Source organism: Cavia porcellus, unplaced genomic scaffold (assembly GCF_034190915.1).
Source record: "Cavia porcellus strain 051 isolate PalLab524CR breed Dunkin Hartley unplaced genomic scaffold, mCavPor4.1 scaffold_3, whole genome shotgun sequence".
NCBI classification, from domain to species: domain Eukaryota; kingdom Metazoa; phylum Chordata; class Mammalia; order Rodentia; family Caviidae; genus Cavia; species Cavia porcellus.
In genome coordinates this window covers 42196669-42213979 of record NW_026947486.1, presented here as the reverse complement: position 1 = coordinate 42213979, position 17311 = coordinate 42196669, and the positions used below count along the sequence as shown (strand labels likewise).

Below are 17311 nucleotides of genomic sequence, written 5' to 3'. Positions count from 1 at the left end.
TCCTTTCTGGCTGTATTCAAGTTCCTCTTTATTCGAGGTGTATGTGCATTCAGGTATTCTGCCAGAAACTTCAGAACACCTCTCGCTGCATACACAAGTGCCCTCAAAGGCATGGGAGAGGGGTGTCAAGCTTTGAGTCAGCCAGGGAAGAATGAGCCAGTGGCTTGTGGACTGGGCAGGCTGGAAGAATGCTAGTGGGGGACTGGGTGGGGGTGGGGAAGGGGAGTGCGCGCCCTTTATGACAGGTGGCCGCGCAGTGCGCGCTCTCGGGAGGCAGAGGAGAAGGGAGGAAGGGACAGAGTGGGAGAGGCACATGGGGAAGGGACCTATGAGTGGGTAAGGAGAGAGGGAAAGGAAAAGGGAGGGCTGTGGTGGGGAAGGTAGGTAGAGTGGGAACGCGTCCACGAAGAACAGCCGTGTTGGAGGAAACAATGGCAGGGGCAATAGTGATGGTGGCAGCTGAGGCAGCCCCACTCTGGGCACCTTTCTGAAAGGGCAGCTCTGGGAGAAGAAGGGAGCAGGCAGTGCCCGCAGAGGCTATGAGAAAAGCGGCAGAAAGAGAAGAGGGAGGAGGAAGAGGATAAGGAGGAGGAGGAAAGCAGAAAGAGGGAAAGGGAGGGGGAGGGGAGGAGGAGGGAGAAGAGGAGGGAGGATCAGGCAGTGGGGAGAACCGGCAAGGAAAACCAGCAGCAGCAGCAGCAGCAGCAGCAGCAGCAGCAGCAGCAGCCACCACCATAGCAGTAGGCATAAGAACAGTAGCAGCATTTAGTAATAGCTTTAACAGCGACCATAGCAGTAGCAGTGGCCCCACTGTTTCCCTGTCGCGGACGCCTTCAGCCACGACACAGAGCAAGCTCCGAGCACCGTGCAAGTAGCCCTCTCGAGAGGTAGCCCCAGCCAGAGCAAGTGTGGGGAGCCCGGAACCTAGGAGCAGCCCGAAAGCCACTAAGGCTCTGAGTTTCAGAGCCAAAGCCCGGCAGTTCGGATTCCATCTAACCCAGCAGCGTCAGTGAAGCCTAAGGGAGCAAGTCAGGGAGACAGGCGCGTCCACCTGGCGGCCCCAACGCACAGAGCTGAGGCACAGAAGGCAGCGTCGGCAGCAGCAGTAGCAGTAGCAGCAGCCGCAACCAGAACAGCTGCTGCAACCGAGGCAGCCCATCCTTGACTGTGGCTGCGCCAGCTTCAGAGCTTCGTGTCTGAGCCTGCTAGCGTTCTGTGTCTAGGGAGTCGGCCTGTGAGGTGAGTATGAGCGCAGCCACCCAGCCCCCGGCCTTCCTGCCGGCTTCCCGCCCCGTTGGGGTGGCGGCGGCAGGGGGTGAAACGAACTAGGGGAAGATGAGAGAAAAGAAGAGGAAGGGAAAACGGAAGGGAGGACATCTGTGTACGAATGGTGTGCATGTATATGTCTGTATACGAAGGAGCAAGGCCTTAAGGGCTAGAGATCCCAGCTCACCGCGACAAGCACTGCAATCTAGGAAAGGCCTCAGTGCTACAGCGGGAAGAGAGGGGGAGGGGAAGAGAGCGGGCCAGAGCCACTGCACTCGTTGGAATACAGCAGGGCAGCTGCAACAAGCTGAGTGCTGTCTTCTTTTGGGTTGGTGCCCAGGAGAGCCTGACCAGGGAGCTGGGCACTGCGCTTCAGTGCAAGCGGGAAAACCCACCAGGTGGCCGCGGCCTGGGCTAGCCAAAGCCTTAAAGGTGTGAAGCTGGTTTACCAGTACCTCCCCTCCCCCCTCCCGCCTGAGACTCCCATGCTCTCTGGGGGGGCGAGACCACCACAGAGTATCCCCGTTGCGCACAGACTGGTCTAAGTTTGGGTTTGGGCCCAGACCAAGCCTTGCTAAGCTCATCACCTTTGCAGAAATTGACCCACTGTCTTGCATACTGTGGAAAGCAGTAGCACTAACGCTTTCCCGCTAGGCTTCGGGTGCTTTTCGCTGTCGCACCTCCTGGTACTAGTCCTTTGAGTCTCATACACCCAATAGGATAGGGAGGCCAGTAAGAGAGCCCTGCTCCAGGAAAGTGGGGAAACCTTAAGCTGAGCTGGTGCTCCTCAGCAGAGGAATCCAGTGGTTTTCAGCATGACTGCTTCTGTCTGTGATTCGTGAGGGACCGAATCACCCGCGCAAGGTTTTCTGTCTTTTTCGAAGTTAAAAAAAAAAAAATAATATTCTCGCCCCATTTCTGCACTAGCACTCTTGATTTTTGTCGAGCTTTTGGCTGCACTTTAGAATAGTAGGTCTCATTTTGTGCGTCTGTTTTTTTTTTTTTTTTTTTTTTGTGGAGGGGGTGATCTTAGTATATTGTTAAATTTTGTGCACAGCAATACACTTCGCTATGTAACGTTTTCCTAACGTTCCATTTTCTAGACTGTTATATGAAAGGCATGATTACGGGGAAGAGGAGTGTTGGAAGAGCTGTTTTTATAAAAGATCTAAAGGACTTTAGCCCTGGGATTTGAAAATCTCAGTTGCTTTAGGTGGAAAACAGTATGCTGCCAGTTCGTAGAATATTTTGCTTGCTGAGAAAGGTACTCTTGTGGTCTTCTCTGAACTACTAGAGACTATTTGGGTTTGAGGGAGTGAATCTCTCATCTTTTTCACATAGGGTAACATATGACCAAACGTTGTATTTACAGCAGTGACGTTGTAGTGGCTGAGGATAATTTACACTTATTAAAAATATATTTTTAGAAAGGAACAAAAAAGCCCTAAGTAACTGTCATTTTACATATTAAGTGGGAAACTGGCTAGTCAAACAAAACTGGCTGAGTGTCTGAAACTCTATCCCAGTGAAATATGCGGCTGTGAATATAATTAACCATCTGTCTAGTAAGCAATTTAAATTTTGGCTGGTACATTTTTATTACAGTGTCTAATTTCTGGAAGACTTGTACATTTTACCCAGCAGTAACAACGAAAACGTATTTGCTTCTAGGTGAAAAATTTACTTGTGTGGTTGAAATTTCCTTCCCACCCATACATTTGTATCTTCCATAGTGCCCACATTCCTTGACCTGGGGGTCAAAATTAGCCTCTTGTTTTTGCACAGGGCAAATTCAGAAGAACTCACGCCATCTCTGGCAGTTAGTGATTAGATTTCTGTTTCTTAGGAATACTTGCCAATATTTTACCTTACAAAAGACCTAGGTAGACTGCATACATTCGAGTTGAAAAGATACAATCTTTGGTGCACATGTGCTTAGATAGGGTAGAGTAATTCAACAAAATTTGTAAGACTCAAAAGTTGATTCTATTTACTTTCTCTTATTTCACCTAATGCTTTTGCTAGCTTTCTGCTAGATGTAACTTCTCCCAACACTGCACAGATATACATTAAAAAATTACATCTTTTTTGCCCTTTTAGCCTGCTAACAGTGTTCAGCTCTATGATTTTAACATATATTAAGAAACTTTAAAAAATCATAAGTGTAAAATATGACATCATAAAAAGACATTGTATTTTAAAATGTTCCCTATGGTATGACTTTTGACCCTAAAGATATTAGTAGCTTGAGGGATACAGTTTTGGGGAAAAAACTAGATTTCACATACTTCCACAAAATAGTTGTTGTTAGCAAAGTAAAATAAACCAAGAATTATTTGCAATAGGCTTGAGAAAATAATTTTTAAAATATTCTTAAAATAAATATTTGCCTAAATTATAGTTCTGATAAGTGAGTAACAATCATGTAAATACATGGCAGAATTTGATATATGTCAATTCTGTTAAGTAAATTAATCTTTCCATTGAATAAATCTTGAATTCAGCAATGATTTTTAACACCCCCCCCCAAATCAATAACATCCTGTTGTCAAAGTCAAACAAGTGCAAAATTGTTTGGCTTTCTGTTTGTCTCAGAGTCTTTCTTCTTTTTTCTTTTTTTTTCCACAATCTTCTGATTATCTGTAAACAGAACTAAAGCTGTGCTGGTATTGCCTGTGTTTAAGAGGTGGGAGAAGAGAGATGAGGAAAGTGGTAAGTACTGGATTTAAAACATCTAAAAATGTGCTCCTGGATCCCTGACAAGGTCACTGTGGAGATATTGGTCTCACTGAAGTATTTGTTTAGAGGAGGGGCTGAATTAATCAAAGAAACATTGATTTCAGTTTCTCTGTTTCTAAGCCCAGTTTTAGACATTATTTTTCTATCTGTTGGCTTATACATTGTTTTGTAGTCCTGGTCTCAGTAAACAAAAGGAGAGAAGAATCAAAGTGGTTGGTGGGTGATAGGAAAGATGAATGATTCACTAAAGAGTATGACTTCGTTATCACCTTACAGATTTCAGATTTGGACATTTTTATTTTTATTTTGTTGTGCTTTCTTTTACTTCCTCTGAAAAGTTGCCCACTGGGTCCCTGACAGTTTCTCAACCAGAGTACCTTTTCAAACACAAGGTCATTGGGTTAGGCACAAAGAACTTGTCATATTTTTCAGGCCACTTCTCCAGGGCCACTTGAGAACAAAACAAAGATCACTAGAGAAGACATCACATGAGGATGCCCTTTAAATTCACACCTTTTCTGTTTCCAGAAAATTTCTTTGTATGCTGGAAAAACATGCTTCTCTTCTCAACCAACAGTGACCTTGTGCAACAGCAAGCCTACAAACTGGAGAAATCTGGTCTAAATGTGGTCTTCTGAGAGGTGGGAAAGTTAAGGGAAAGGGTCTTTTAGTGATGATATAGCCTTTTCTGAACTAGCCCCAGGTAGAGATGAAGACTTTTGTTGTCTTTCTTCTCTCTACTCCCTCATTTTCCACAGTGATTCACAGGCTCCTGCTATGCTCTTTTGAGTCTTTCTCTAGATAAGAGGTATGATCTAGTGTCTTTGTCCTCCTTGTTCTGGGAAGAAAAAAGAAATGAGGTTTTAAGATCAATTAATGTGTTCACAAGTATTGCTTTTTCCAAAAGGCACTTTAATAGATAATTTATTCATCTCCAGTGAGGTGATTTTTTTGTTTGCTTGTTTTTTGAGACAGAGTTTTGTTACATTGTTTAGGCAGGCCTTGAACTCACAAAGATATTTGATCTGCATGCCTCAGCCTCTGGAGTGCTGGGATTACAGGACTGTGCCATCATGCCCAGCCTTAGTGAGGTGATTTTGATGTAAACAATTATCTATTGTTTTCTCAAGAAACCTCAAATCCTATTTAAAATTTCAGCTTCTTTTTCAGTAGCCCCTTTCAAGTGTTACACAACTAATCAAGAAGCTTCTGACTTTTGCTTGAGACTTGAGACCAAGATTATGCCTGGAGGATGAATGCTGGCTTTTTACCAAGCCATCTTCCATCAAGAACAGGCACAGAGATTCATTTTATTTATGAGAAAGTAAAGAATTTCCTCTATGAAGGTCTATAAGTAGAATGACCATATGCTGTGGTTTATACTTATTCTGGCATACTTGTTTCACTCTCAAGTGTCCCAGTTTGGAAAAAATTCTATGACCACCTTAATGTAATCTGTCTTCAAAAGTGGCTTCAAACTATGTTTCCTGACTTGGATAACTGGTTATCTTTGCAAAACTTTGTGAACTAATGAACTTTGAAGGTGTGATAGTGCCTTGACCCAGCTAAGTCCATCATTTTCCTAGCTAAGAGGTGTTTCTAGAGAAGAACCTCAGAAATCATTGTTTTTATGTTTAACAGAATTGTAGTTTTGTATAGAAAGACAGTCCTCTAAAATACATGTATGTATTTTGCACATACACATGTACGCAAAGAGATGCATCCATATCCTGGAGAGAATCCTTACTTTCATGAAAGAATAGTAGCAGGTAATAAGCTTAAAGTGTATCAGGAAAAAAAATTCAATTTGGAAAAAAGATTCTGTTTATAGCAGTTGTGAGAAAAAAGTGTAGTAATAAGGGGTATATAAATTCTCTTTTGAAAATATGTTTAAAAAGTGCACAGGCAGATCTATTTCATGTAGTCATGTTTTTTTTATATATGAGATTTTGCATTTGAATTTTCCATAGTAGACAAGATGATCTTTTTAAACTGTCTTCCAGTTCTAAGCATCTGTCACTGACTTTCATTTATGTAGAGTGGGAATGAATGAAACAATGGCTCACAGGCTGAATCTGGCCAGTCATGGAAAAAGAAAGCATGGAGCTATGTAGAGTTGCTTTGTAAATATTTTCAAGCTTCTCTTTCTTAATCGAGCTTTACTTAACCCAATGTTAAAATCAGTCTATATTTCATGACCATACATAAACTAATACATAGCATTTAGGAGATTGTCCAGAACCTAGTGAACAGGCAGCAGAATAACCTCAAAAGGGAAATTCACAGGTGCATTTAGTTGTTTAAGTCAACATGTCAATAGTTATTTTTCCTTTTTCACCTTTGTAGTTACCTAAACCTTGTAGAGCTACTAAATTCTTTATGCCCTCCTTGCTAATACTTGCCATGCTGTTCCATTCACATGTGATTTATTAACTCAGAGGCCAGTTTTCAGTGATTCGTTTGAATGAAAACCTGTGACTCTTTAGTTACTGAGTAACTGGAACACATTCTGAAGATACGCTGCTTTACTCAGTAGAAGGGCAGAAAAATAAGGCCATCACCATATGGCTCAGTGGTCCCTAACTTTGACTTGACTGCCTGTGAAAATTTAATGACTGCCAAGGATATTCTCTTCAGAAAATTGAATATTTATATATATAGTATTTGCATACATTTTTCAGGAAGCCTAACTCTATATTGTGAGTTAAAATCCTCTGCACTAAGATTTTCCTCAGTTGTTACAGAATTTTTGTTGCATGGCTGTCATGGTTACAGTAAGTTGAAATGGAAGCCATAAAAATGATTCTTTCAAAAAAAGAATGTTATTAGTGTATTTATCGTTCGCAACCCTCAGCTACTGTTGCAAGTATTTTTCTTGTTTGTCTTTATAGACATTTTTGTTACAAAAAAGAGACACTTAGCACTCACTTGGACATTACAGTTTTCATCAAAAATAAGTTGCCTAGTTTCCCCAAATCCTTGACTTACAACTCTCTTAAGGTACTTACTCAGCTTTCACCCACACAAGTTAATTATATAAAATATACTCCATAAAAGCACACTTATGTTAAGCGAAATAAGCTAGATTCATGTGTGAAAATTTGGGGAAAGGGAATGACATGAAATGAGAAAGGAGACTATTAAAGAGAAGGAGCATTAGGGATAAGGAAAGAAGAGAGAAAAGGACAGGATAAGGGAGGACAATAGAAGTGACATAATGAAAGTATTTTATATGAATGTATGAAACTGCCTCAAAGAAACACATCATTCTGTATAATCAATGTTCACTAATAAAAGAGCACAACTTATGATCATATGCCCCTTCTCTTTCATGTCTTGCTATCTCCATATATTTCCCTTAGCCAAGGTGCTGACAAGAATAGTGAACTCCTTGACAAATATGAGGTCGTGAGTTTGATTCTTGGTACAAAAACCAAACAAACAAACAAGCAAAAAATAAAAAAAAAAACCACAAAAACAAAAAGATTCATAAAAATAAGAACAGTGAACTCTTCCCAGCCATATCCGTTAGTAATGATGATGAAGTCAGTGAGGGAGGTGACATATTCATCATTCTGTAGAATTAACAGAATTTACCCTAGAGCTCTAGCACCATATATTAAATTGAAAACTCTGTAAGCTCTGAAAACATGAATATATGCCACATCTGTGATTTTCATTTGAGATTAATAATAATATGAGATGCCTATCAAGGAAAAAATGTTTATTGCTTCTTGTCTTACCAGTCTGGAGTTTTGCAGTTTATAATACAACCCTAAGGCTCTTAGTTAATTAATTATTATTTATAATTCAATTCAGAAAATACTTAGTATCTACTATGGAGCAGAGAAAAGAATAAAATGGATTTCTCCATCTTATGGGGAATTTGTGTTGTTATTAGTTGGGTCTGTTTTTACTGTCCCCTCTTCTAATTCAATTCATTGCTTTACTGTTATTGTATTCTACATAGCAGGAAATTCCTTGGCAAATAAATATCTCTAGCTTGATTGAGATAAGATTTCTAGCTTTTGTCACACAAATTTTTCTGTTTTTATGCTGTCATTAACTGAGCAGGCCTTATTTAATAGAGAGCAATGTGTTTCTTTACTCTGTAATTTTGAGGCAAGATTTTCATTATTGCTATCATCAGTACTATGGACTTGAAAGCAGCATTTGCCATGATGTACTGTTACCTTAAGACTGTAATATAGAATTATTGGCTTCTGACTAATGAATCGAATGTACTCTGCAAAAAGCTATTGTCCATTTTTTATAGGTTTGTTTTTAACTACCTGGTTAGGAGTGGTGTTGGTTTTCTACTATGGCTGCTATAACAATTTACCAAAAACTTGATGGTTTAAAACATCCATGAATTTATTATCGTGCAATTGTTGATGTCAGAAGTCAGGAGTCTAACTGGGTTTCACGGGACCAAAATTAAGATATGGGAAAGTCTTACCTTTTATGGAGGCTCTGGGTGAAGATTCTCTTCCCTTTCCTTTTCCAGCTCTTAGACACTGTTGGTATTTCTTGGCTCATTATCCCTTTCCAATATCAAAAACATGTAATGGAGGATTGCTTCCTCACATGGTATCACTTCAATCTTTTCTCTATCACTGTATCTCTTTCTCTGACTCTCACTTTTCTGTATCACTTTTCCACCTATAGAAATGCTTACAATTTTTTAGAGTCTACCTAAATCCACCTAATCTACCTCTGCTCAGACCCTTAACTTGGACGGACAAGCCACCAGAAATTTTCCATTCTATATGATCCACCTCTTCATCTCAAAGTTAGTTGACTTGCAGCCTCAACTCTTCCGGTAGCCTTAATTCTTCTTGTGCCATGTAAACTAATGCATTCACCTATTTTGGGAGTAGGATATGAACGTTTTTGGAGAGATATTAATCTTCCCACCACAGTGAATTGATTTTTAAATTTTGAAATAATTATAGATTCACATGAATTTGAAAGAAAGGAAGGGTTTTTTATATTCATTAGCCAAAGTCCTTATTGTTTGTATCTTGTGTAACTAAAGTGTAATACCCAAATCATGAACTTGACATTGGAACTATGGATGTGTGTAGTTATACGTGATTTTATCTCGTGCATAATTATGTAACTACCACCACAATCAAGAGAAAGTACTATTCTTTTACCACAAATGATCTCTGTTGAGCTACCTCTTCACTGTCTTTACAGTCTGACTTACTCTTACTCCCAAAAACCCCAAACCTCTGCAATCACTAATCTATTTTACATATCTATAATTTCATCATTTTAAGAAGTTATATAAATGGAGAATATGTGAACTTGTCAAATTGTTTTTTACTCAGCATAATGACCCCTGAGAGCCATCCAAGTTGTTTTGTATATAAACATTTCATTCCTTCTTACCATCAAACAGTATTTCATAGTGTGACTGCATCACAGTTTGTTTAATCATTCATCTGTTGAGAAAAACTTTGGTTATCTCTAGTATTTTGTTAACACAAATAAAGCTGCTATGAACATTATTGTACAGGTTTTTGTGTAAAAATACATTTCATTTCTCTGGGAAAATTCGTGGGAGTGTGATTACTGGTTTGTATGTTAAGTGTATGTTTAGAGTTTTAAACTGAAAACTAGTCTTGCAGTTTTTAAAGAAAACATTTTAAGAAACTTTTCTAGAGTGTCTGAATATAACATATTACAAGTATTAGCATTATACTTTTAAATAAATTATAACAACGTTACCTCTCTTAAGTCACTTTATCCTTGCCTATTTCTAATAAAATTATATTAAATATTTCCTCTCTGTATATTTAGAACTACACCAAAAGTGTAATTTTTGCTTCAACTGTTCAATATGATTAAGAAAACTTATCTTTATTCTTTCTGTTGTTCTTTCTTCTTTGCTGAAATTGAAAGATTCATATATATATATATATATATATATATATATATATATATATATTCTCCGTTTAGATACCTTCTGTTTTGGTTTACAAACAGATGTTACTAAAGGCTTTATGTGTGCATATATTGGACGTTTGGAAGGTAATGTAATTCTGGGTGTTTTATGGCTGACTTGCTGTTAGAAGGTGGAGTGTCCTTAGAAGAAGCAGGTAGGCCACTGGGGTCCAAACCTGAAGGGCATATCTCCCCTCTTGGTTCCTTTATTCTCTTTGCTTCCCGGCTGCCATGATGTGAGATGCTTTGCTCCATCCAGTCCTCTACTATGCCATGAGTGTAGAAATGTTCAAGCCTGCAGAACATGGATTGAAACATCTGAAACATTAACCAGAGCAATTTTCTCTTTCCTTGAATTGTTGGTGGGGTATCATATTCCTGCACAAAGAAAGTGACTAAAACACCTTCTTTTCGCTATTCTATTAGAACACGGTTGCTAGCAACAAATTCTCTTACTTTTCTTTCACCTGATAATTTCTTGATTCCTCATTCATCACTGAAGGATATTTTCACTAGGTATAGGATTACAGGTAGACAGCTTTTATCTTTTAAGTTGCTTGGAAAATATCATTCCATTTCTTTTTAGCTTTCATGGGTTTTAAGAAATATGCTGATCTGCTGTCATTAGAATTGTCTTCCCTTGTAAATAAGGTATTTCTATACTACTATATATTTTTTTCTCTTTAGGTTTTGAAAATTGTATTCTGATGTGGTTTGAAATGGATTTCTTTTAGTTTACCTACTTTGAGATATAGTAAGCTTCTTGAATCTGTAGGCTTATGTCACTAGCCAGTTGGAGAAAGTTTTCAGTGATTATTTCTCCAAATACTTTTCTTTTCTCACTTTTTTTCTCCTATCGTTCTAGGCTTACTCTGATGACAGGAAAGTTAGAATTGGTTTTAGCCCTACAGTTTTAGCCCTACAGGTCCTGTTAATTTTTTTCCGATTGAGTTTTTCTTTTTGTTCAGATATTGTAATTTCTATTGTATCTTCAAATTAATTGATTCTTTTCTCAGTTTTCTCCATTCTGTTGTAGATATCATAAGGTCTTTGTGTTGATTTTATATTCGTAATTTCTTTTTTCTTTCATGAACAAATGAAAATTCCATAACAAAACAAGAGAATAAAAATAGTTAATATACTGTAAATCATTATTTTCAAAGCAGTTACTAAGAGTACAAAACACTGACAAAAAGGATTCTCTGTAACAAGGGAGAAACAAAAGATATTAGCACAAAACTTTTTTTCAATGAACTGAGAGTAACTAGTTTGTCATTTCTAAACTTTGCAATTTGGTTAGTCTATATATGGTCTATTTCTTTGATGAGACTTTCTATTTCTCACTTGTTTCAAAAGTATGTTAATATTTATTGACGTATTTTTGCCATGTCAGTTTTTCAATCATTAATAAATCTAATATCATCTTAATTTTGGCATCTATTGATTACCTTGTTCATTCAGTTTGAGATCTTTCTGGTTCTTGGTGTGGGAAGTGATTGATTTTCTTTATATAAATTTGGACTTATTGTAGTATATTATGAGACTTTCAGTCTTATTTAGACCTTTTTTTTCAGCCAACTTTCTCTAACATTTCTTCAGCAGGAGAAAGGAGTTGCTGTCTTGTTACTGCCAAGTGGAAGTAAAAGTGAAGATTTTCCATTCAGCCTCCTTGACACCTGGAGGGCAAGACTTCTCATTACTGCTGGGTGAGAGTTGAATTTCAGCCACATTTCAAATGTATGGTAGCCACATATGATTAATTGCTACCATATTGAATAACACTTATGCATAACATTTTAAATGACTGTTAAAGGAAAGATGGGGAGTTGAAAAAGCAGTAATGTTCTGTACAAGAATAAAGATTGGGGTTAAATTCTGTGACACAGGTAATACAGTGACCTGTTTACTGGATCTGAGGTCCAATGATGAGACCAGAGGTGCTATGTAGTCTAGAAAAATATGGACACAGGAAATTTGGCTGGTGTGGATCTAGCAGAATAGAGTTGGTATTCATAGTATTAATGAAATCCTTCCTCTCAATCCTGATAAGAGAAATGGAGTGTTTTGTTGTAGATTCTGGCACCAGTCAATTTGGGTAGAGGGAAAATTTTCTTTATTGGGGTGTGAGGCAATTAGTTTATCTAATTCATAGAAACAAACTTTACCTCCTTGAATGAAGTAACCATTGATTGGGAAAATATTAACAGAAAAGAGTACACTGTGAAAACAGAGTTTATTTAGTTTGTAGAATCTAGCGTTTAGTTTGCATTTTTATAGTCTTCATATTTCAATCCTTGAGGTTTCTAGTGTACTCAACCAGGAGACGGGAATTTGTGGAAGAGCTGTCCTTTATGTAGAGTTCTATATTAATTTGTTGACACTTTTTGTCCAAGACCCAGAGAGTTTCATGGCTTCTTTGTACTCTGGAATTGCAGTTGTCTTCTCACATTGCTCTTTGCTTAGACTAGTGGACGTGTCCTCGATGTAGATTGAGTGTTCTTAAGATATCTCCTTGGAGCAATTTAGTTACATTTTCTCTTACTGACTCTACAGTATTTGTGCACGAATTTCTTTGTGTTTGTAATTATGAGCTGCCTGTATATGACATCTTTTGGCTAAGGAAGAGTCTATTGAATGTGTGTTGTAAGATGGTATGCAGGTTTTATTGCCTTTTCTCATAGAAAGTTATATATGTCCAAATCTGTAACCTTTGCATGTTAAGATGTTTCATAAATTACATAGCCACATCCATTTGACTAAGTGGGTGAAAAGAAAGGAAATTGTGCCTGTGCTATAGTGAGTTTTCAGATACATATGCTTTGAATTTAAGCAAAAACACACATTAATCTGAGATAGAAGAAATTTAGGAGTTAAGATATAAAAATAGTTATTTTTTTAGCCTAAGGTCAAGATGTGTGTTGTAATCTAGACCATGGGATCACCCAAACCCTCCTGCTTTGTGTACGTGTGGGGAGAAAGTGACTATTTTTTGTCTGTTATGCAGAGATAATGGAGATGACAAAGTGAGAGCAACCAAAGTTCATATTTGCCACTTTGTTTCTCAGGATGGCTCCAAATATGCCACTTACTTTTGAAGACAGTGACCGTCAGTTGTGCTGACTGACCACAGGTCAGGATATGGTACAGCTGTGTTATCAGAACTTGAAATCAGATTTCCTTACAATTGGTCTTACCCTTTTTCTATAAGCCATTGTTTTTTGCCTTATCTCAATAATGCTTCAGTACTTCAGCTTTAGCCCTTGCATGAATGAAAAGACCCATTTGCATATTGTAAAAATCAAGTGGTGATGTCATGATATTCTGACTCCAGTAATTCATGATTCATTAAAACCATATTACTTCTAGTGACCACTGGAAATTAAAGAAAATTAATTGGCAAATTAATTTCTTCTCTTTGATTTTTCTGTCTACTGTTCTACCCTCAAGTATGACTTTGATATCTTCTAGCACTGAATACCATTGGATAATGGAGACCAAAATGGGTGCAGCTGACACCAAGAAACCAATTTCTTTGTTTTTTGAAAAATTGGCTTATTAAATTAAGGAATCTATAGCCTGCCTAGTATATTCAAGCTATATACTAGACAATATCACTTTAAATTATATTTTGAAATGAGAGGCTCTTTTGGCACACTATGATTTCAAGGGAAAATATGTGTTCATACATATGCTTCATATTTTATCCTTTGGACTATCCTTGGACTTTAGCCTTTATCTGATATATGGATTGCTCTTATTCCAGTCTCAATAACCCATGGAGGACTCCTGCTCCATGTCATTTACCTATGGTACTGATATGCTTGGTGTCACATGATACAGTGACACAGTGGGGATCAAAGGAGAATATTGAGTGGAGCTGTGATTTACAGACCCTCATGTAGAGGGTGTCTTCAAGTAGCAAAAAAAAGTCTGAGATAAGAGAGGGTACAATGGATTATAATAGGGCTAATAGCTGCTGAGTTTACCAGCTGAGACAGACAACAGTGAATTAAGTAGCACTGAGAATAAAAACCCGTACAGGTGTATATTCATTCAGGAAACAATTATTTAAGGGTCAATATATATTAAAGCTGCCAGTAAATTTCTATAGCCACTATCTTTAGAGGGTGCCTATGTTTTATTTCATTTGGCCTCATAAACATCCTCTGAACTTAAGAAAGGTAAATGATGACTCTGTAAGGCAAGCTTCTTCTCCTGAAGTTTTCAAAATATGATGATAAAGTTTTCCAGATAAGAGAATTGAGTCTTAAAGAGGTTAATGTGAGTTGCCCAAAACTACATTGTATATTAGATGAAGAGAGAATATAAGCTAGGCATTGATCTCTTCCCTTAGGTTGTCCCAACAGTGATCTCTCTGAAGAGAGAGGTGAGGGACAGTCTTCTTTTCAAACCTGTGTAACCTATGCTTACTCATTGCATTTAACATTCTGCCCTGCCTAACCATCTTCCCAATGTACTCTCCCTTATTTTTCAGTAGGGTCTTCAACATTGCTGTTGATATTTCCCAGAACTGATATCTTGTTTGACTTCAGATATTCTCCTGCCATATTCATTGTTACCCTTAGAGAGCAAAGTCTGTTATCAGCACTTCAATTACCTCATCTTGTATATGACAAATGGTGAAGACAAGAACAATCATTTAAAAATACCATATCATAAGGTGCCCTTAAAAGGCAAGTAGTCTACAGATTAAAACTGGGAAAAGAGGCTGATGAAAGACAACATAATAGATGAGTGGAGGCTCACACAGAGTTGACAAAAGCAAATGAATTCAGTGATCTATCAATATGCAGCAAAATGACCAAAATGAGTATTTCCTCAGAGTTGGGGGATAAACATGGCATTTTTAAATGTGAAAGGTATTTATTTTGGGAGTTAGTAGTAGAGAAAAAATGAAAAAGTTTATATTTAGTGTGTTGGGCTTTCATATTAAGACATATAGTTTACAAAATGTTGTGAACCAAATACTGTGATGGAATAAATTCAGAGATCTATATTTCCCATAGGAATCTTGAAAATCAGTGGGGATTTGGCTCAAGAAGGGATGGTAGCAAGTGATTTGTGGAGTGCAAAAGCATCTCTGAAAGCTGAGATGGAAAATTTTCCCCTGAAATGCTAGGTGATTGGGGTATTCTCACTAGAAGTTTTTGTCTGAGACATCAGTGAAATGGACAGATGTGGAGGGTGAAAGGTGAAGGCTGGAACACCCAGAATGTTCTCCTTGTAAAAGTTGTTCATTAAATTTGTGGATGTGGTCTCTAACAGGAATTTTGGTAAATTACTTTGAGGCAAGAATGTCTCGTTGCTTCCATGACCTCTCTATCTTTTCTCAGCCACTTGTTTACTCTTTCATTTCCTTTCCTTTCTTTCTTTTTTCTCTTTTCTGTTTCCCTAATATTAAGGTTTAATTCATTTATCATTCATCAAAATAGTCCTTGAAGGCTAGGGTATGGTTCAGTGATAGAACACTTGCCTAGCGTGCACAAGTCTTGGGTTTGATCCTGAGGATTGAAAAAAAAATTCATCAACATTTCAGAAACCTTGGAAAAATATAGAAAAGAAATAAATAATCTAACATTTTTATTTTAAAATTTATTTATTTGTTTATTTTGGTTAACTAGACAATTATTGAAGAGCTCTGAGAATAGAAATGTAGCAAGTGCTGTTCTCTAAATTTACTCCCTCACAGTATTTGGCTCACATCTGGATCTCTACTTAGAATTGACAAATTGTTAACATTTTAAATGTAAAGATTGGTTTCAGTTTATTTGTCCAGTGGGAGCTATGAAACATCACAGATAAGTTAAAATCGTCCCTCATTTCAACCTGATTCGTTCCCTCCATTTCAAGAGGCAAGTACTAAGATGATTTGGAATGTGTTCTTCCATTTTCTCTTTATACTTTTTGGTTCTATGTGTTTTTAAAATTTATATAAATAATATAATATATGTATTCTATTATTATAACTAGTTTTTTCCACTCAAAATCTTATTGGAGGATTTATTCAGGTTTTCTTTTTACATTTACCTTATCCATTCTAACAGTGCCCTAGATCCAGGGACATGTACATTGTTTTTTATGATATTTTTCATGATACAAACAATATATAATCTCATTACGGGAAAACTAGAAAGATTCGACCAGTTGATGGCTCTTAAGACTGGAGAGCTCAATATCCTACTGTAACCTTTAGTTGGCAAACTCTAGGCAGTTCATGTGACCCTAGGATTCTGGCTATAAAAACCTGAAGAGTAAAATTGGAAAGGTCTTGAAGGACATCTTGTCAGTCCCTGACTATATTCATGAAGGAATAGAGACCCAGGGAGGGAAAATGATTTAACAAAAGCACAAGTTATTTAATATTGCATTTGGACTCCTGGCTCCCTGTCCTATACTCAAAGCCTTTTCAAGGTGGGGTGGAGAGACAGACAGCAGACAGACAGACAGGGAGAGAGAGAGAGAGAGAGAGAGAGAGAGAGAGAGAGAGAGGAGAGAGAGACTTAAAACTACATTTTTCATTATAAACATAACACATTTTAATACAATGTGACAATGTGGGAATGTAGAAGAGTAGAAAAAGAAAAAAAATCAGGGCCTGTTCTTTTTTGAAATATTTTGTATTCAGTACAGTTTTCATGTTTCTGTGAGTGTAGATCACCTTACTCTTTTTAATTTAACATTATAGTGCTGTACTGCACCTTTTTCAAAAGAGCAAATTTGTGCATTGAAATCTTGCCTGAAAGTACCTTTAGGGCAATAGTTACTATTTAGCCATTAAAATGGCATTGGCAGGGATATGTTTTAGAGAAAAACCAAGGGCCTGTGCTATATTCCTTAGAAGGTTTCTTCCTGTCCTTTGGCCAGCTCTTGTTCTTTTAAAATAAACCACTACCATCAAAACCTAGATAGTTTTCACTGCTCCTGAAGAATTTATTCAAAGTTGTTAGATTTCCCTTTGAAATACTTGAGATGTAACCAAAAGGCACACAGATAGACTCTTCCACCTCCAAGGCAAGGGCATGTGGTACCTTTGGAGCTCAAACAGAGCTAGAGTTGTCTGGCACATACAAGATGACATTCAAAAAAAGACAGTTTTATCTGGTCCACAGAGTGGGATTAAGTGTTTAATTTTTCCAGAAATGAAATAGAAAGAAGATGAAAATCATAACACACATAGAATTAAAACTGTGCACAATTTGGTTGCATGATTTAATAATAGTAAAGATAGAACCGCATTCAAATGTCAAGACTTGCTGTGAGAAATTGAGATTTTTTTTGTTTTCAGTATAGACTGTTCAGCATTTTTGAAACAATGACACACCAAGCAATTAAG

General features: G+C 37.5%; 1 protein-coding gene across 5 annotated transcripts in view; it reads left to right on the top strand.

Moving 5' to 3' along the window:
• The first annotated feature begins 360 nt into the window (after positions 1 to 360).
• Nexmif (neurite extension and migration factor) overlaps positions 361 to 17311 on the top strand; it is a 258454-nt gene continuing 241503 nt past the window's right edge. For 2 of the 5 annotated variants that reach the window (XM_003470981.5, XM_063246106.1), the window contains exons 1-3: positions 361 to 1239; positions 3917 to 3978; positions 11557 to 11663. The gene's annotated coding sequence lies outside the window, so the exon portion shown is untranslated. The remainder of the gene's footprint in view (positions 1240 to 3916; positions 3979 to 11556; positions 11664 to 17311) is intronic. The other 3 variants (XM_063246104.1, XM_063246105.1, XM_063246107.1) reach the window with 2 other exon arrangements.